Source organism: Plectrocnemia conspersa, unplaced genomic scaffold (assembly GCF_051122295.1).
Source record: "Plectrocnemia conspersa isolate PC_06_02 unplaced genomic scaffold, ASM5112229v1 ptg000011l, whole genome shotgun sequence".
Taxonomy (NCBI): Eukaryota; Metazoa; Arthropoda; class Insecta; order Trichoptera; family Polycentropodidae; genus Plectrocnemia; species Plectrocnemia conspersa.
This window is the reverse complement of record NW_028277175.1, coordinates 6,534,590-6,557,340: the sequence shown is the minus strand read 5'-3', so window position 1 is coordinate 6,557,340 and position 22,751 is coordinate 6,534,590. Positions and strand designations below refer to the sequence as shown.

The window sequence follows — 22,751 nt, the reverse complement described above, 5'->3', positions numbered from 1 at the left end:
TTGTAGCGATTTATGTACAAAATTTATGTATTTTTAAAAATTCGTGAATATAATTTAAAGCACAAAGATATTTTTTTTATTTTAAAATTATCTTTATTTTTATTCATAAAAACTATATTTATATATTTAGTTAAAGTAAAAATCTCTTCTGTCTTAAGCAAAAAATATAATTATTATAGTTAAATTTCTAATGAAATTTAATGATTTTTTAAATATGGTTTATATAACAAATAAAAGTAAAATTATTATATAGTGTGAATTAATCAGAGAGAAAAAATCTTTGTTTCCATTTTCTCCGTTGCATGTGGCGCTAGATATTGTGAAAACTGTTTTTCTTTCGATTTCTCGGTAAACACATTATCCCTGTTTTTCGCTTGCTTGTAGCAGGAATAACATTGCATCAGTGCGAAGGAACACTTCGTGCGAAATAACACATGTTCCACGATCTGAAAAAGAGGTATTATATGGCATAGTAAAAAAATATAACACATGTACACATGTGAAGAAATATATCTATAATATACACAATTGAGTCGAGGAAACTGAAAATTGAAGTATTGTCAACAGCAGTACAAAAATAGAGTTCGATTCAATGTGGTTCTTATAAAGAAGTATTTTAAATGTAAAAATTGTATGGAACATATATAAATCAACCCTTTGACATGTTATTTATTATTAAATTGTATGAAAATTAAATTGAAAATTCGTAAAAGTGGATTTTTAGTACTTGTTTACTCTTTGTAAAACCAGACCATATGTTCACATAATAATGTAATACAATACATTAAAAGGTCTGTAAATATGTGTATGTAGTAAAAAGCGACGACAATTTCAGGGCAATTTGAGTTTAAAAAACATTATATTTCAGCATCCAATTAGAGTTTACCAAAGTTGTAGTAAATGTGCGTTATTAATTTTTTTATTTTGAACTTTCACTGATATTTACCAATGTCTATCTCTCTTAACTTTTATTTTTAATAGCAATCTGCATATAATTGACTTAAATATATTAATTAAAAAATTCACAGAGTGTCAATTGAGTCTTGTATTTTAAAAATAAATTCACGCCAATTTTTTATATAATATAAATTGCAATCGCGCGTTTTATTTATTGCCTGCCATTATTGCATTTATGTGATCAAAAATAAAACTAAATTATTTTCACTTTACTAACATATTTATTTAAATCAAGATTATTTACAAAACTATTTTTTCTTCAGAAAAATAAAATTGCTTTATTATTAGCATTAATATGCAATTTTATATAAATAGTTTAATTAGTACAAATTCTGCCATCAAAAATTTTGCAGCTCAATTTTTTTTTAAAATACCAGAATGTGGATTTTAGATGTGCACTAACACATAATCAACAAAATACTTGCCAAATTAAAATATTTATTTCGGGATTATTTCTATTTAACATTAGCAATAAATACAATAATTATTCTAATCCTAGTACTTCTTAAATAAAATAGTATATTATAGAAAAAAATTATCAAGAAAGCTATTTATTTTAAAATATACGTTTTTAGTCAATATTAATTTTTTTTAAAATCAGATTTTTGATTTAATACAAAATCCTAAATTATTTTAAATACTAATTAAGACAAACAAGTTAAAGCCAGACTTTGATCACATTATTGTTATTGTGACGCCACTGGTTGTTATTTGATTGTTATTTTTTAAAATTTTCAAAGCTTAAAATCTTACAAAAACAGTGAAGAAATTTCGTTTTAAAATATATACTTTGTTAAACATCATATAAATTCATGTCTTAAAATACATTTAAATAAGTTATATTCTAGAATTTCATTATGCGTATATTTTATAAGTGACTTAATATCTTCGAAAGTAAGCAGGTTCATATTTGATGCTATTTATAACAGTAAAAATAAATTTAATATTGTTAAAAATATTCTTAATATTTATTTGGAATATGTTCCCAAAGTATAATATAATTTTTGAGTAGGCTCATGAAATTTTAAAGTCTCCCACGCAATATTATATAATACGTAATATATCTGTAGTACGTACTTTATGAAATCGAAAAAGAAGCCTTTTCGATTACCGTCCAATTTACAACCCCTCAATTCCTCGATATCTGCTCAGATCGATGCTGTATATTTGTCGTCACATTATCGTTCCAATACTGCAAATGGCGTTTTAAATCCTTACATCAAACCATTAGACTGTGAAAGCTTCAATGGAAAATACACGCCCCAAATTTTTGTATGCCCGCATAAAGTTTCTTGTTTTCATTCACTGAAATATATGAAATTTTACGTCAAATGTAACGTTTTTGTTAAGAGGTAATTCTATTAAAGATAGACTGAGCTTATGATAAAAAATAATTGATTCAGATATCTCTCAAAGTCAGTGAATTTCAATCAATATCTTACGATAATATTCCACTTGCTTTATAATTAATCATTTTTATTGTATGATTGTTTAAAGTAGAGCAATTTTTTTTACCTACATTACATTAAAAACTTGAGTCAAATCACCATATAAACATTATTAATATAATTAAAATCGGTATATTTTAAAAACGCATAACCAGAGTTATATATTTAATAATAAAGTTTTAGTGCAACAGTTTTGTAGTGATATTTTTTTACAGATAATTAAAATAATAATATATTCATTAATTATTAAAAAAAAAATCTATATAACATATTTATATTAACTATCTAACACATTTTAGTGAAAATGTAAAAACTGTCTCTGCCTTAAATAATATATCTGTCTTCTATAATATAAAATAAGTAAAAATCAGTATAATTTTATATCAAAGTTAATATGTGGATTCAACAATTTATTTTATAATAGTATGTCTATTATTATATTATTTTTTAAATATATAAAACTAAATTATACATCAAACGATTTTTTTTATTGAAATATTTAATTACTATGTATTGCTTTTATTCTTTGTTTATTTGAGAATATAATAGGTATTTCTTTAAAAAGTTTTTATTTATATAAGCAAATCAATCAAGCTAGAATATTGTATTTAATATAAAGTTGGTTATTAACATTGTTTATCCCATACAAAGTTTAGATAATAGATTTTGCTAAGTATTAAGTGCTTTTCGTTGCTTAATTTCCTAATTGAATTAAAGCTGCTATTATTCAATTATATACATATATATTTTATCGGTATGCTGTATTAGTTATATAATGCAAATAAAATATTTTTGCAGTTATTTTTTATCTAAAATATTTATTGTGTAATTTAATTTAGTTTTGTTCGTCTATCTAGATAAAATGTGTACATAAGAGCGACACGACAATACTAGAACGAATAGTCGAGTCTGAAAACAAAACACTTTAACACAGTGCACTGTGCTTTTATTTCTCGATTTTTTAATTTGCCCTGAAACAAACGACTAATCGAACCAAATAAAACTGTTGAGAAACACTGCGAGTTTGAATGAACTTTTCTTTTTGTCCGTTGCAACACACGAACGATGCAAATTAAAATAGAATAGAAAAAACGGTGAATGTGAAGCAATTTCACGAAAAATACTTTTGATTGCAATGTGTTTTTATATGTTATCATTATTATATTGTAAAAATAATATAAGCATTATTTTTATTATTAAGATATTGCCACAAATATTTATTTATTATCTATGCTCTCTTATTTATATTGACAATTAAAATTCATAAAATTATTACTCACGCCGAGTCAAAAAAAAACACAAAAAATAAAAATGTATAATTTTTGATAATTTAATTAGTAATACAAAAATGATATATATATACTTACTTATATAGTATATAATTTTACACTATTTTTATATTTAAATTTAGACACTTTTACTTAAGATAATTAAATTATTTTTAATTATTACACTTAAGCACTGAAATAATTATTTTATTATCATTTTATCGTGTATAAGGGACCAATGGTAATTGAGAAATTATTTAACGTTTAGTTTAATTAAAAAAAACATTTCCGATGGTTTAATTTTTTACGCGTTTTTGTCCTGTCTGCTTTTGACATATGAGCTTATGTCGGTGAGCTATTTTGACAAAGCGGTTTTGTCCTGGGCGCTTTTGTTACGGCACCGTTTTTTTGTGTAAATAAAATCAGTCGAAAACTACTCTGCAGCAGCAAATACGAGTTAATACTTAATACTTTTAAGTTATCGCAAAAAAATGTTAATTTAGAATTACTATTAACTTAATTAATAATATTATTAAGCATATTAAACAAAAATGGACCGATATTGAAAAATTGCAAAAAAAATGAGGGTATGTACAGACGACTTGTGCTTATTAAAAATATTGACGATCAGAAAAGTATGATTCTAAGAAATTAATAATTTTGTTTATCAAACTCAAACCTTTTTTATATATTGAGGCATGATAAAACATCAACAGGCTTTTTTTAATAAGTTAAGATAACATCTGTTGATTTTCACCTTAATATTGATCATTAAAGTGTCCTTTGATATGGTTTAAAGCATCCTTATGTATTATGATTATAAATTTGACTAATGCAGATAGCATTAAAATAATATATATAATTCTGAATAATATTTCCGGCTTCTGTATTTTTTAATTAAAATTTACTATATGATATGTATGTACTATAAATAGTATATACATTTATGTATTTACAGCAATAAATTATATTTAATAATATAATGTTAGGGTTTTTCAGATAAACTAGTATTATTGTTAGATAAATCCAACCACTATAATATAAAATAAATAAAGAAGACATAAAACACACCCTATTGTCTTAATCGAAGCTATTAATCGTATATATCAGACGATAAATTTCAATGTTTACGATTCTTCGATGTCAGCAAACGACTGTTATATCACAAAAAAAAACAATTTGTGAAAATTGTTCATCGGGAGCTATTTTCGGATTTTGTATCAAGCAAAACGTTATTACTGAAAATTTAATTTCGCGGCGGCTGGTAATTTTTTTCACACCCGCGTACGTTTTATAAATGTAAAGGGATGGTGTTGTAGATATGTAAATTAATGTATTTTTAAATGCTTATCATTTTTTGTGTTTTATAAAGTGAAAGAACTCTACGAAGTCACGTACAAATTGATTGTGCAAACATTCTGAGTATAGAAACGTTTGCTTTCGTGTGAATAGTACGTGATAAAAATCCATTACGTTATAATGAAAAAAAATATTGTAACAAGTGTATCAAAATCTAGTCAAATAAATAAATGATTTTATTAATACAAATTATGTTAATATATTATTTTAAAGAATATACTTTAAAATTGGCCAGAAAACTGGGACTAACGAGTATTATTTTTTTACGCTTTTATTACTAAGTAAAAAAGTAATATAATTGCGTCTGAAACTTTATACCTTTGAAATGTACGAGATGTAATAAAAGTGCAAAAAATCATAATTTCACAGACGCAAACATCCGAAGCAGCGGAAAGTCATAAAAAATATACACGTCGTATATAAAAAGGACTTCAGACTAAAATCTGCATACACAAATTTGCACTTATGGGATGCGAACAGTATGTATATGTATATAGACATAAACAAAAAATGCATATATAATATTTATTTAACCGATAGCTCACTTAAGTATATATATATTTATATATATATTTAAAAATTCGTGAGGATTTACACAGTATTTAAATGTTTATAAAAATATGTGTTGTAGGGTAAATACATGAGCACACATATCTGCGGCAAAGAATGAACTCCATGGAGCACCGCGTGGCATGCGCGAGTGTGAATCAGCGTATTTAATTTAATTTATTTTTATAATAGATTAAATATAAAAAAATATAAATTAAACGTCTAATCAAGCAGATTAGACATTTCAACTCAATCATAAATAAACATGTGGTGTGAGCGGTTATATATTTAAAAAAAACCGTTATTATCTGTAATACTTTATTTGACATTTAAAAAGGTATTATGAATATATCATATCAATGGTTTATTACCATATATCATAAATGTTGTCTTCGATCTGATTATTTTTTTAATACAAAATGTTTTTTGCTACTATTTTTAATCACCGTGTTTTTAAATTTTAAACTTGAATATTTTTGTTGCTACTTGGTGAGCTAACTTTTGGCTTGTTATGCCAGTCACATTGCAAAATTAAACTTGGAGCTTTTGGACCAACTCAACTTACTGCTAACTCTGACCTCGCTAAAGAACCTTAGAGTTTATACGGAAAACCTTTGAAAGCCGGTAAGTTTCGCTGCAAGCTAGTAGGCGAACGTGCGCATTTATTACGTGCAAAGGAATGTAACAGAATATTACATACACTGTTAGATAAACACGTATAACGTTAATTAATAATCAAAGTGTACGGTATAGCATATAAATCATAAACAAACATATTTAACTAGATAAACTAGATACTAACTAAATGTAATTTTATTTTTTTGAGTTATACACAGCTTGATTATCAAATTTTAATAACAATATACGAGATCTTATCTTATAAAATTACTTTAACTAATTGTCGTTGTTGAATATATTTTTTTACATAAAACGTTAAGTTCAATATGATATTTATTTTATAAATACTAAAGCAATATATCCTTTAGTATTTTATGATACATAGGTTATTTTGGTTACACTATTTTTATAGCATTTTTAGGTATGAAAATAACAAAGCTTTTTAATTGTTGGTATTTCTAGACTGATGTTTTTTTAATGACTCGACAATTTTTTGGTGCTGTTTTTTAAATAGATTCGGATCTTTTTTAATTTGGAAACATCAGGTTATGTTTTAAAAAGAGATAAATTTCTCATTATACGACTAAATATCAATTCATTTATCATCTGAAATAATTAAAAAATTGTCTGCCTTGAAGCTGCTGATTAATACAGTAGTCTTTGTAGCAACGTATCGCACTGAACATATTATAAATTTCTGCAGCAATTCATTCCTATATAGACTATACTTATTTTTCAATGGTTTTATCATTTATTAGTTAATTAAATATTAAAATTAGTGTTGTTTTTAAATTATTGTCCAGAAGGATGTCTCAAACTATCAAAAATGAATTTAAATGCAGTGAAGATAAAGACTTATATATGAATATTTTAGATAAAGCTTCAGAAATATTTAAAAATACCCTAAGAAATTACATTTCTTAGGCTAATCATATATAAAAAAATATTTTTTCTGAATATGGAAGCCTTTTGATTATTTGGATTTTTATTCTAGAATGCATATTTTGTTAAATATGTAATTATGTAATCGACTAATTGATAATATAAGTTACACTGTAGTCAAAAATAAATATTTAATTTTTAATACGCCTTGTCAGTCGATCCAAAAAGTTATCAAAAAACACCCCTATAAAGTAATTAAATTTAATTGGTTTAATATCATTAAAAAATGTACAATATTTTTTTAAATAATATTGCAACTATTATTTTTTAATTAAAACTATTTTAAATGTTAAAAAAATAATAGATACATATATATTTAAAAACACTAAACTTGTTTATATAAAAACCTATAGATAAATTCTTATTTTACATATAAATCAAGTAATTTTATATTTGTGATTTGCCTTTTCTGTAAATTAAAAAAAATAGTATGGCAACTGTAACATATGTAATTTATTATATACATTTTTAATCTTTAATAATTATGTTTTAATTGAGTTTGCTAATATTTTATTTAGGTTTGTTAAAACTGTATATTAAATTTAAACTGAAATATAATCCGGATAATTACTTGCATCAAAGCAGCTTTTCTCTTAATATATTATTTAGATAAACCACGATTTAATGTTTTTGGAAAAGGTAAGTAGGTGTATAATGTTTACGTTTAAAAGATAATATCTAGATTTATATATTTAATAAATAAGCAGAAAATTGTACGTTTAATATTATTTATACATAAATATGTTATTTTTAACATAAATCTCGTAAATATATCGCATATCCGAGCTTCTAACGCTCTTTTTAATGCCATCAGATAAGCTTTTCGCTTCCCACATATCATCACACAATATCGGAAAAGGATAAGAGGATTTATGTGTTCGTCCTTTAAAGCGTCACACAACACTTCCAAGGTTTATCGGTAACGGTAATTTTTATTTCTTTCATTATATAATACTATTTTTTTAATAAGTTCAAAAAGTTTTTCTTAGAGCTTTCAGTACAGTTCTGTTATTTAAACGTAAAGAATGTTCTGCAAAGTTTACTCTTACAAAAATAATTGGAAACTTTATACACAGACTACATGTATTTAGTATGTATACATAAACCCATCGAGTTCACCTAATACTTGTTTAATCTTGTGTTTATTAAATCTGAAACGCGGTCTGAAACAAAGAGAACGAAGACCCAGAATCCATGAATTATAAATTTCGTTCTCGTATCGTATCGTTCTAAATGCCACTTTTAATTATACCCTACACTTGATTAAACATTATAAATGTAGTTTCATTTATAATGAGATACTTTGGTCGTATTATATTTGATAAATATCAATTTGTACATATTTATTTAAATGTGTATTAGTAAAAATATGCCACATTTTGTAGAATAATTCAATTGCATGCATTTGGTTATCAATTTAATATTTGAGAATATCTTATATAAATAAATAAGTTGTATAATTGGATTGTGTTTTTTTGGGAGAACAAATTTAAAAATGAATAAGTTAGAAAGCCATGTTTATTATATAATAAAAATATTGGCAACATATTTTATAATAATTAATAAACATTATTTTTAATATAAATAAAATAATAAAACTCTAAACCTAAAACATGAAACATAAATAATTTATTTTTATTCATATACTCGGGAATTGAGTGTCCCATAACGTCTCCTCTAACATATTATATATTACGTGCCCAAATTTTGGGCCTCTTCCAAAACGCGTGCTTTATCTTGATGTTAAATATTGATCTGCAATTCTTCTAAATATAATACACATATATTATTAATCTACAGTTTTATTAAAATTAAATATAAATTATAAATGTTGTGTTCAACATTCTGAAGTATTTTCTCTATGCGAAGGATTTATCACATTGTAATGCTGAATTGAACAACACTTTTACGACTAGGTGTTTTACTACCTTTTTAGTACTCCATTGCATTTCTGCCGTATTTAGAGATATACCTTTTTTATGTACGCCTTATATTATGCTATATAAACTGATACTATTGTAACTCTTGCTTGTATTAATATTTGAATTTCTAAGCACTATTTATAGCATCGATCCATAGTTCAGGTCGTGTGTCGTATCGAAAGTGGTCTGTCGGGTCAAATATAAACTTTTCATATTTATGGACGAAGATATTTTCTACACAGAGTGATTCTGTAATATATAAAAAAATATTAAATTGTTTCTCTGATTCATATTATACAATAGTTTCATATTAAAATAATTTATAAAAAATACACTGCAAGCCCATTATTAAAATAACAGTCAATGACGTAATTTAAAAAAGAGCTTTTACTAATTTCCTTTATTAATTTATAAACATCATATATTCGTATCCTGTTTATATTTGCTTTTCAACATATAAGTTCTTAATAAACAGGGTACAGGAGGAGCTAATTAATTTTCTTCATATTTATGTTTTACCATAATAGCTTTATTTGTTTTTTTTGGGTCCAATTTTATTTATAGTTGTAGTATATAATATTTATTACACACCCTGTATGGTAAGTATTAGTACCCGTGGATGTTATAGTACCCAAAACAAATGGCTGGAGTGTCATGGAGTACCGAAATGGCGTCCCCTGAACGGTGCTTTTAATCGACGGATGAAAATGAGGGCGGTACACTTTGAAACGGAAAGACCGTTGGACATTTATGGTCCAAGGATGTGTGTTTGTGTGTATGTGTGTGATTGTGTGGGTTAATCAAAAAGTTCACTTCGTTGTACAATCGTTTTGGGTAAAGAACATAGAGGGCGTTAAAGTTTTTATTAAAAAGTTTAAAGTAGTCTAGAGAAATGTTGGTAATTGCTTTCATTGATTTGCTAAATTCTTTTCCATTTTATATTATATAACTGTTATATGAAAAACATATCTATATTTATTCAATAAACACTCAAAAGCATAATTAATCTGTGTTTTAACAATTTATAAATTTTTTTAATAACACACATTAATACAAAAAGGCACATTTATATTTAACTGTTATAATATTATTATCATCAAAATAAATTAAAGATAAACTTTAAATTTATTCCTAATAAAATTAATTGTACATTAAAAATAATTCATAAATATTATTTTATTATTATAAATTATTAAATTAAAATAATAATTCGAGTTTGATATATGAAAACAATTACGATCCAATTTCACAAACTTTCTTATAAAAATATTATTATAAATGTAGTAAGCTCTACAGTTAACTATTGAGCCTATTGAGAGAATCTCTCTTAAGAATAAATACAAGTAAAACGACTTATGATTTTTTTTAAAATTCATTTCGAATATATATTTAAAATTTTAATTACACTAAATTGTGCATTTGTGTTGTGTTCTGTATCGAACGTCAGGTTAACTTCTGGTGGTTCTTTATGAAGATGTATAGTACAATAGTATAATTTAAATAATAAAAATAAAATAAAAAAATACAATAATAAAAAGATAATTTATATAATGAATTAGGTATAATAGAAATATAGTTGAAAAATAATGTACTTAAACAATATTTTTTTGCGGTATATTTTATTCTGAAGCAAAAGTCTTTTTTAAATTGTATACGCCGATTAATTATGGAATCAGATATTTATATTTTATTTATATGATAAATTAACACTGAATTCTTAAAACTTCACTACGATTTTGCTTTTGTAATAATTAATTGAATATTTAATTCTATACCGTAATGAACTTGAAAAATTTCATCGAACACCCACGTCACATAACATAATTAAACCGAGGCACTGTGGACCATTTTCTTGTTTTCAAAGGGTACCGTAGCCTGGGCAAACTATTTTATAATTTAATCGAACGCGTCCTTCTAAACCACTACGTGCTCCAATTCCAATTTAATATAATTTAGAAACGTGTTCCATTAGTACTTGTATTATTATATTGGTTGTAAAGTGTAGCTCCACAAGTTTGTTGAGTAACTTTTCTAAGTCAGTGTTAAATTTGCTGCAATTAGTATATCAAAAGTTATAAATATGTTGTGAGTCAATATATAATATTATCAAAGCGATATTTCAAATTAAAATAACGGTATTGAAAGCCAGCGTTACTTTTGAATATTCATGTTTATAAAATAAATTGGTTTTTTAATGTAAACCTTTTAATAAATCGATTCGTAGTATAAATAGGCGTGGATTTATTCGTGCTAGTCATATTTTAATATGTAAAGCACGTATAAAAGCTTTTAATCGAAGTTTCGTCTCTTACGTCATTAAGGGCGTCTAGGACGAATTGTCTTTGACCCTCACTTTTATTAAAATTTCATTATATTATACAGTTTTTTTTTGTAAATGTCAAAGTGACGAAGTTTCATTCCAGAGATGCTAGTTTTAACTTTATAAACTTTTAATCAGATTCAAACTGAATGCCATTGTTTGTATTGCACAACGTTGATCTGCGCGAGAAAGATGAGATTAAATTGTATGGAGAAGTTAATAAATTAGTTATGCTCGGGTACCCCGGTAGAAAAGACGGCTTTTAACGGATTAAGGGTTTGTATTGAAAAACTTTGTTTTTGACTCTCTAAACTAATTAAGGTAGATTGTGAAAACATTAACACCTCTGCTTCGGCTTCTCCCCAAAGATTCCAGACTGTAACATTTTTAAATAATTACATTTTTGTGGCATATAGTTTTTAACATTGAGGTAAAAGTTTAACTCGTTAATTCTTTAGTGAAATTGAAAGCTTATGTATTTATGATATTTCATAAATTTTGGTTTTTAATATATGTATTGTATTATTTCTAAGGCTTATTGAAAGTATGTTACATATAAAAAAATCACATGGAACGTGTTTACACATTCGTGATTGATTTTCACCGTTTTTGGAACCATATTTCGCACCATTTTTTACGGTATTATTTGTAGGACAAACATCAATTTGTCTGACAAACAAAAGCCTCAGGATGGAAAATTTCCCTTAAAAAAACTTGTTGAAGCGTCGAAAGCCAAACACGAGTTTTATCATTTCACAGCACGCTCCCTATTGTGTCATTATTATGTTAGACAATAAAAGTTATAGCGTGAAAATTCGCTCAAATACAGTGTGATTAAAAATCATACTTATACAAATTCTGCTTATTTACTTATAAAATAAATTATACGCAACGCGCTAAAAAAAAACAATGTTTTATTCAGAGTAGAGCCATGTTTATATATAATTTAATTTAGAGTCTGTATAACCGATGTTTTTTATTTTAAAAATCACAAATATAAACGAAAAATAAAAGATAAATAAATAACGTAGCTTTACTTATTGTAAGAACGAAAGATAATTTAATTCATTAACTATAGGTATTAACATTTAATATTTTATTTTTTAAATATACATTAATTTTATTTATTTTATTTTATTAATTTATTTAGCTTAATAGCTAATCTTTACATCTAACAAATTTAGTAAACATATATAAAAATATATAAAAAATACATAACAGAAAGAAAAAATATACAATAATAAAGACTTAATATTATAATATTTTATTTCTATATGTACGAAGGTGTTTTTTTATTCCATTTATAAAACCCGTTATATTTTTGCTGTTTCGGATTTCTCTTGGAAGACTATTATATAAATTAAAACCTCCGTACATAATTCCCCTAGCCGTACTCGTTTTCTTATACTTAATTATTTTTAAATTTTCTCTATTTCTAGTATTATATTTATGTACATCTTTATTTCTTATTAAATACTTATTAAAATAGTGTGGTAACATATTATTTTCTAACTTATATATAAATACTAAAACATTCATACTCAATATTTCTTGAACATTCAACCATTCTAATCTATCAATCATACTTTTACAATTAGTTAATCTATTTTTATTTAAGATTACTCTCATTGCCCTATTTTGTAATTTTTGCAACATTTGTTTATCTAATTTATTCAACATATTTAAAAGTGTTGCACAATAATTAAAATGGGGCAATATTATACTATTGTAAATTAATTTTTTTGTATTTATACTTAATATATTTCTTAATCTAGATAATAAACCTATTTTTCTACTAATTTTTTTTAATATGTAATTACAATGTTCTTTAAAGTTTAATTTTGTATCAACAATTACTCCTAAATATTTTATATTATCCACTATTTCTATATTAGAGTTATTTATTACTATTTTGGTACTATCATCTAACACATTTTTATAATTAATAAACATACATTTAGTTTTATTCTCATTTAATTTAAGTACATTATTCTTTAACCATATCTCTAACACACCTAATTCATCATTCAAATTACTCACAACTTCTTCAATGTTATCACCCATGCAATAGATCAATGTGTCATCCGCAAATAGATGAACTTTACATTTTCTTACGTTATTAACTATATCATTTATATATAAAACAAACAACAATGGTCCCAATTTAGACCCTTGTGGTACTCCATAATACACTAACCTCTCTTCAGAACATACATTATTTATCTTAACTTTTTGTTTTCTTTTATATAAGTAATTATTAAACCATCTCAAAACTATATCACTTATACCTATACTCTCCAATTTCTTCAACATTATTTCTCTGTCTATTGTTTCGAAGGCTCTCTTGAAATCCAAGAAAACTGCTCCAATGATTTTGTTTGTATCCTTAGCCAACAGCCAATCATTTATCACTACTTGTAATGCAGTTTCAGTGGAATGCTTTTCTCTGAATCCCGATTGTTGTTCACATATTATGTTTTGAGAAGTAATAAATTCCTTTAATTGTTTGATTACTACTTCTTCTATTATTTTTTCTATACACGGTAGCATGTTGATTGGTCTCATTTCTTCAACTTTTTTACTATTTTTTATTTTAGGTATAGGTACAATAGTAGCAATCTTTAAATTTTCAGGCATTTCTCCTAATGAGAGTGCTTTATTTATTAAATAATTTAATTTAGTTCCTATTATTTCCCATGTTTCTTTAATTATATTTATATCTAGTTCATCAGTACTAGTTCCTTTTTTAAATTTACATATTATGTTATGAATTTCATCTAATGATACTGATTTAAATTTACTAAATTTTACAATTAATGTTTTATTATTATATTGTACTAAATTACTAATCCTTGGTATTGAATTTACAATTTCTTCTATGCTCTCAATGTAATATGTATTCATCTTTTCTGCCATTATATAAGGATCTTGATATATATTTCCATTAATTTCCATTTTTATTATGTCGTTTTTCTGAGTTGGATTAATTAATTGTTTTATTGATTTCCACATCTTATTTGGATCATTTTGTATTTTATCTATCAATTTTTCATACCATTTCTTTTTAGCCATTCTTAATACTTTGACTGCCATATTTCTACATTGTGTGTATGTTTTCCATTTTTCATTAAAGACTTTATATTCTATTTGTTCTGTTTTTAATATTTGAAAAATTTTGTATGACTCATCTCTTTTCTTTATAGCATTTTTAACATCATCATTAAACCACGGTTTTGGGTTGTAACGATATTCCTTTTTAAAATTATATTGACTTTTTGTTTTACAATCTACTATATTCTTATAAATTTTGTTCCATATCCTATTAACATCCATATTATCTACATTCCAGTCACATTTTTGTAATTCTAATCTTAATTTATTAAAATTAATTTTTTTAATTATATCAATTTTTTTTGTTTTTTTAAACTTAAGTTCATTATGTTTTTCTATATAAATATATACAATTGAATGGTCAGTTATTCTTGGAGTTGATTTTACTTCACAATAAATTTTTTTGTTGTTGGTAAATACTAAATCTATTAATGTGCTCGATCTATTATTAGTCCTTGTATTTTCTTTGACACATTGTCTTAAACCAAATATATTTGATATTTTTTCTAATTTTGCTGTGTAAAAATCTTCACATTTGTTCCAATTAAAATTCCAATCTCCAATTAAAACAGTATCCAAAATTTGATCAAAACTCCATTCTGCAATATTATTTATAAATTCTATGAATATATTCGGATTACTATTTGGAGATCTGTATGCTATACATAATATTATGGGAATTTTTTCAATAAAAATCTTAACTGTGATAGACCAGTATGTCTTATCTTGATTATTTTTAAATATAGTATTGAATTTTATATCATTTCTAATATACAGTATAACACCTCCTGTATGTCTGGAATTAGAATCACATCTAATTATATTATAATTGCCAATATTTAGTTCAAATTCTTCAATGTCATTTGTGATATGGGTTTCAGTTAACCCTAAAAATATTGGATATTCCTTTTCAGTAATTAATTCTATTTCCTCTTTATGTTTTAAATAACCTTGTGCATTGATTAATATCCCAGTTACTGATTCTTGTTTCCCATATGAACTTGATTTTTTTAATTGCTATACTATATTATATTGTATTTTATTATAGTAATTTTGCTCGTATCTTTTATAAATTGAACAATTTCTATCCATGGAGTTGTGTTCCACATTCAAATTAAGATTTAGTAATTTATTTGCTCTACAGCAATTCACACAGTTTTCTTTTTTGTTGCATTGATTTATTAAATGTTCTTCCGAACCACATTTTATACAATTTTTTTTATTTTTACATTCACTGGCTTTGTGATTATAACCATAACAGTTATAACAACGGTATATGAATATGTCTTCATATACTTTACACCTATCCCATTCAATATTTAATTTGCCTACATCCATTATATTTTTAAATGTCGTAACATCTACTTCAATAATAGCATCATACTTATTAAATTTGTTTTTTTTAATATGTTTTACTTCTAAATAACATTTGTTTTCTTCTACACATGTGTTTTGTTTCATTATACACTTTTTTAGTTGATCATATTTTAATTCTTCAGAAATTCCAATTATTTTTATTTTTGGTTTCTTTAAATTTCCTACTTTTATATTATATTTATCTCCTAGTTTTTTTACTGCATCTGTCGTAATTTTCGATGCATCTTCTTTACTATCACATGTAATTATTATACCTCCTTTGCTTATTGGTCTTATATTTTGTATTCCAACTTCTAATTCTGTTGGTTTAATTAAATTTTTGCAATCCTTTTTTGTCTGCTCTATATTTTGCAAATTTTTAGGTATAATTATCGCAATATCTTTTCCTTTTTTTACGATTTCCGAATAATGTTTCTTTTGCATTTTATTTTTAATAATGTTGTTATTTAAATTTAGTTTGTCCTTTATATTATAAACATCTTTTCTAACTTCATTTAATAACTCAAATATTGAGTTATTATTTTCATTTTTATTATTTACATCGTCCCTATTAGTTTTTAACACATCTAATAAATGTTTATACATAATATCAAATGTATTAGTTATAATGGTTTTTTTTTCTTTTGATAGTATATTACCATTTGATAATAATATATTTAATTTTGTTTTTAATTCATCCATTTCTTTTATTCTGTTTTCTGGCGTAATTACGCCCGCTATATTCACGCCGCTATCGGCCATTTTTTTTATGTAACAATACTAATTATTTCTATCTTATACTATTTATATATTATATTAATCAATCTATTTATACTATTTATTAAATTGTGCTACTTACGCGCAAATATCTGCCGGTTTTCACCTCCAAAGGGGTTGGTTACCACAATCTTGGCTAATTGCACGGCAGACACATGCACATACGATGAACACAAACAACTTAAAATAGTTACGAACTTTACAGAGAAATTATTAATTAAATAAGAGAAAATCGCATTAAAATCGGACTAGCCATTCCCTAATATTTAAGCTAAAATACGTTTTTTTTGTCGGTCATTTTCGTTTGAGTTTTTAATATATTCATGTTCTTTTAAGTACCGCCACAATTATGTCAGTGGCTACAAACTCTTGCGAAAGATTTGCTTGTAATAATAATTATGTTTAACATGTAAAAGAATTTGCATATAATCATGAAAGAAAACTTTAAAAAAATGTTGTATACAATAACCTTGAATAAGCTATTACAAATTAGATAAAAATATATTTCAACCTCCGTCAAAACATTTTATTCTACTGTCCATAAAAATTGTAACCAATTTCGCAACGCGTCGGTTAGACGTTGAAGCAAAGCGCACGTGTGGAACTATAGTGTTTATAATAACTATACTTTATTTAATCTAAGATTGTATCAACAGAGACTGAATATTCTTTCAAGTCACACAATTCGTTTCATATCATCGGACTTAACTTTAAAATAGACATTTTAGTTTAATATAAAAATCATTATTATGGATGCTTAAAAAGCGTTTCACATAATAATATGTATTAAACACATAAAACTATATTAACATTTAGATTAAAATAGGTAAGGATCTAACGTGACATAACTTAACCTAGCAATTTTTAATAACCTTTTCCTCGCAGCACTCAATTTTTGCATTTGATCCGTAATACGGGGACTATTTCATCGTCTTTGATATAAAGAGAAAAATCTTTTGAAATTATTTTTTCGGTTTAAATCGATAAGGTAAAATATATAATGTAAATAAATCTGTGGAAACACTATTTTGATCATATTAAAAATAATATGCAATAGATACACACATGTTAATATAGACTTACATACGCACACGTACCCATTCGCACGACCAAAATATTGGCTGACACAATTCTATATAACATATTAATAATATATACTTATATGTGGTATGACTGTATTATTTCCTGTGCCTTAAAGTTGACGAATTAGCAACTTGTTTTTATATTTACAAGAAATAATATAATAGTATGTAAAAACTATGTCAATTGTTTTAAAAGCAGCTTATTTGTGTATGCAGCTGTAATATGATAAAAAGCTGACACATCTAATATGTGTTGGAGTTCTTAGGAAGCAACATTGAACCTGGTTAGTACTTGAATAGGTGACACTTATTTATGGAGCTTAAACTATTTTTTAAAAACATTTATAATCAACTAGCTGTCGGTACCTCACTATCGTGAGGTACCGAAAGCTAGCGAGTGTGCGTATACCGGACCCTCAACTTTTTGGGTTTTAAATATAATTTTTGCTTCGTTCTGATTTTTTTAAATATTTAAAAAAAAATGAATGGTTCAAATTGGACATTATTATTTAGGATTTTCAATAATAGACAAAATGGTTTAATCTATAAAAAACTACTAACATTTTCAATTCATTTGAAAATAGGTTAACAACTTGACTAAATATTTTCAGAAGAAAACATTTTATATTATTTATTAGATTTGAAACGTTAAATTTTATCGTTATATTTGAAACTTAGATATTTAATGATAAATCTAAATATTGCATATCATTTATAAATAGGTTTAGAACTTGGCTAGATAATAATAAATTAAAAATTGTACAGTGAAATCTCAATACAGCGAAGCTTACGGAACCAATAAATAAATTGCATATAACACAATTTTATCATAAATTAAAATCTTAGCAATAAGAACTTTTTTTAGTTACACCATAAGTTGATTTATAATTTAAAAAAGTTGTTTATATGTTTTATGTGTAAATATAAAAGCCAATTAGAAAGAAATAATAAACTGAAAATATCAAGCACTTAATCTGTTACTTTAGACCAAAAGTGCGCTTTAAAAATAATAATAATTTTGAGACCTTTGTCAATTTTTATTAAAAAATATTTATATTTATATATTTTTTAAAGTAAATGATTTATCTGCGCAGCATTATTAATTTTAATAATTAATAAGTGCAAAAAATTTTCACATTATTTAAAATTAATAATAAACTAAACATATTTAAAATCTATAATAAATAAAGAATATTTAAAATCCATAATAAAATAAAAAATATTTTTAAGGTTGAAAAAAATATTTTGAATAAATCTTGAAAATTTATTCTAAAACTTTATAATTTAAAAAATATTTAAATAAGTTAAAAAAATTAAATTAGTTATAAAATATTTTACAATTTTGTGTAGTTTCCTTTCAAAGGGGTCAGTAAGAGAGATTCTTGCAACACTATGTGTTTAGTAGTTGGTTGGTAATGAATAGTACTTATTTTGAAATTTTCCCCCTTTTTTTTTAAAATGTTTTTTCAAGCGAAATTTTAAAAATTCTCCAAAAACTATTAATTTAAATTGCCAACGTTAGCCAAAATTCAAGTACATATTTTTTTTTGTTAGGAGAAGCTAATAAAAATCCACATTATTTATATTATATTTTAAATACCGTATAAACTAAAAATATTTTAAAAAATATTTTTTTTAGAATTTGATGATTTTTAAACATATATTGATAAGTGTTTTACAATTTAAATCGTTAAAATCAATTTCGTAGTTCGTTCTTAAGCGCGCGGTGATATCCCGATCATGTATCGGGATATCCCCTCAGTTGCTTACATTTGACAGTTCTGTCATCAGTCAAGCGCGCGCCGGGATACAGCTTAGTGCGATTCAATAAACATTAAATATGTTAATTAAACAAAGCATTTTTCATACAAAGTGTCAATTGAAGATGATTTAAAGTGTATAACATAATTACAACTATAAATTATGAGTGTGCCAGTAAGTGTTTGGTTATATGAATAATATGTCACGGTTATTCTAACAAAATTACCATTGACTTTCCAGGATCTAATATTAAAAGACAAACAGCGGTGATTGGACAATTAAAGGTATACATACCAAATTTAATTAAACAAAGTAACATTTTACCCACTATATAGTATCGTTTACAGTTAATTTTCAGAAGCAATGATAGATCTAATAACATTTACGTATGGCAAACAATTAATATATGACATATTGCGACTATTTTGAAGAAGATGAAGATATGTCAATCTATGTGTTTAATCCTCTACAGTATCTTCCGTCAATTTTGTTCTTAGCTTGTCGTTTAAATTTAATTATATTAGTAGTAATAATGTGTTCAATGCTTAACTCTTGATAAAGGTGTTTTTAATTATTTTTCAGAAGCAATGAGGGAGCAATTTGATGACTTATATGGCCACAACGTAGAATTGGTATATATAAACAAAGAGTGAATCTTCTCATGTTGAAGTCACTGTCAGCAAGTATTATCTTTTTGTAAAGAACATACTATATAAGTTTGATGTAACTGAATATCTTGAATTTGGCTATTCCGAAAGAGGAATGAAGGCACAGAACAAAAATTGAACATATTTTGCCACATCGGAATTGAAAATAACCTACTCTTAGATATTTTGGCTATCGATTATTCCAGGTTTGCGATCACATATATATAATCATTGTAAATTGTCGTTTATTAGATAACATCCAATGAACTACACATTTATAAGCTGTCCGTTGGTTGATATATATAGCCGACAGCGCCGATTTGATCGACATTAACTTTCAATCCTCATACATACCAAGGATATATTACACGTTCACATTTAAAATTGTACATTAAATCGGAAGCAATGATAATGTTTATGTAATATAAAAGGAGAAATTCACTTTTGGGCCCCGGAGCCCGGCGACGGGAATTCAAAATTTGAATATTTCATTACGAAGATTGTTTTATGATTGTTTATCTAATTTAATCAATGTATTATTCTAATCCTCAACACATTATGTATATATTTAATTTTTATAGTCATAACACACCTAGTTAAGTTGCAATCTGATTATTTATAAAAGGAAAAACTCACTTTTCGGCCTCGGAGCCCGTCGCCGGGAATTCAAAATTTAAAGATTTCATTACGAAGATTGTTTATCTAGTTTAATCAATGTATTCTTCTAATCCTCAACACATTATGTATATATTTAAGTTAACATAGTTATAACACACCTAGTTAATTTGCAATCCGATTATTTATATTCAGTCAAATGACGAATTAATGAAAATTATTGTCGCGTAGCAAAATTTTATTATTAAATAAAAGTGTTGTCACGGTACTGTCTATTTGAATTTGAATGCTTATTTTTCATTGGTCGAAGCTATTTGAATATTTGAATGCTTATTTTTGATTGGTCGAAACAACAGAACGCATTGCCGGCGGCTCGAAAATCAATCGGAGCAAATTCAATTTTTATTTTTAATATTATTTATTATTATAATTCCTTTGTTTACGTGTATTGTTACACACTGTTAATACAAAGCGATACGATTTACAGAGTAGATAATTGAACGGAGAATGTTTCGTTTAAAGTTATGCGCGTCCGGAAGCGACGACGGCTTAGAACAATTATATATAAGATTTTAATAATAATTGTATTTTATTGGGTTTATTATTACAAATCAAAATTCTACTAAAAATTTATATGCTAACAAAACATGCACCGTGTATACACATGTACGTATATTGAGTAGGCGCGTATGGTGAGATACATTGCCTTTCGCTCGCTCGCGGGTTAAGCGAAGAGAGTGAGTGAGAAGAAATGAACGTGCGGAACGCATATAACGCACGCCTTTTTCGCACTTAACACGTGAGCGAGCGAAAGGGAATGTATTTAATAAATATTTCACAAATAAAGTTTTATGCAAACAACTCAAACGTCATGCAAACTTAAAATCTAAATTAAAATTGTTAGACATAATAAAGAAGTAATCGAAATGAAAAAAACAATTGAAAGAAAAAACGCAAAAGCATTTTTAAATATTTAGTTACAAGTTTAAAGGCAAGCTGAAATCAACTTTATTAAAAAAAATTGAGGCTCGTACAAATACACTTAAAAGGTAATGCAATTTTTCCTCTGGTAGTAATAAGCAAACAAAAACAAAGAAAAACTATAAAAATAGTCACACGATCAATTTGTAGACGACGCAGCTATAAAATCAGATCAAGATCAAGATTTCTTCAAAGCTGAAACGTCGATAAAATTGATAAGAGCTAGAAAAGTCGAAATTCGCAATCCTTCTAATGCTATGTAATGAGTTTAAATTCGTCACCAATACAAACACTCACATATACATATTATATGTATATAGTACATATAAAATTGTTTTGTACAATACAAAACTCGTCTGCTTTGTGTTAATTTAAACCCGATTAAGTTGTTGCACGAGGATAAAGTTTCCACCAAACCTTGTTCTCGATAGTGAACTATTTGCTAAATCGAGTTAAGAAATGTCAGACACAATGCGAAACTTTCATCAGCGACTAGTTTTGAGTAAAGAATGCGATGTGAATATTCAAAGGTTATATATTTTCAAAGCAGACTACGCTTATAATTTATTGAAAGTTTTCCTACGGTCGTTTATAACCGTTCCAACTATTTTATATTTCAACTTCACTTATCTGGAAATTAAACTCTGTGTATTTTTATTGTATGGGTTTCTAAATAAAAATACAATAAGCTACTAATTTGCACAAGCAAAATAAACATTCTTACAAAACTTAATTTATTATTTAATATTATATATATTCAACAATATATTTAGTTTAATAACTAGATAGTTATTGTGTAGTAAAGTGAAAAACGATTATTTTACTAATAAAATCCCATTTACTTTCATGGTTTGCAAACTAAAATAAAACCTACCTAAAAGTGTTATTCTACAGGAAGTTCGTTCCGGAAAAGTGCTGGTGCATACGTGCATTAATTAAAAACCCTATATCATAAATGAATTTCCACAGAGAGTAAAAGCACCAGGTTCTCTGTCCAATTTTATACTTTCTATAAAATGCCAGGCATGCGAATCGTTA

General features: G+C 25.5%; 1 protein-coding gene and 1 long non-coding RNA gene across 2 annotated transcripts in view; both read left to right on the top strand.

Moving 5' to 3' along the window:
* LOC148229258 (uncharacterized) overlaps positions 1-22,751 on the top strand; it is a 309,266-nt gene that overhangs the window by 99,013 nt on the left and 187,502 nt on the right. The gene's annotated exons all lie outside the window — the stretch shown is intronic.
* On the top strand, positions 18,939-20,543 carry LOC148229259 (uncharacterized). The gene is made up of 3 exons (XR_015811329.1): positions 18,939-19,644; positions 19,711-19,754; positions 19,818-20,543. It is a non-coding gene; the product is annotated as an uncharacterized LOC148229259 (long non-coding RNA).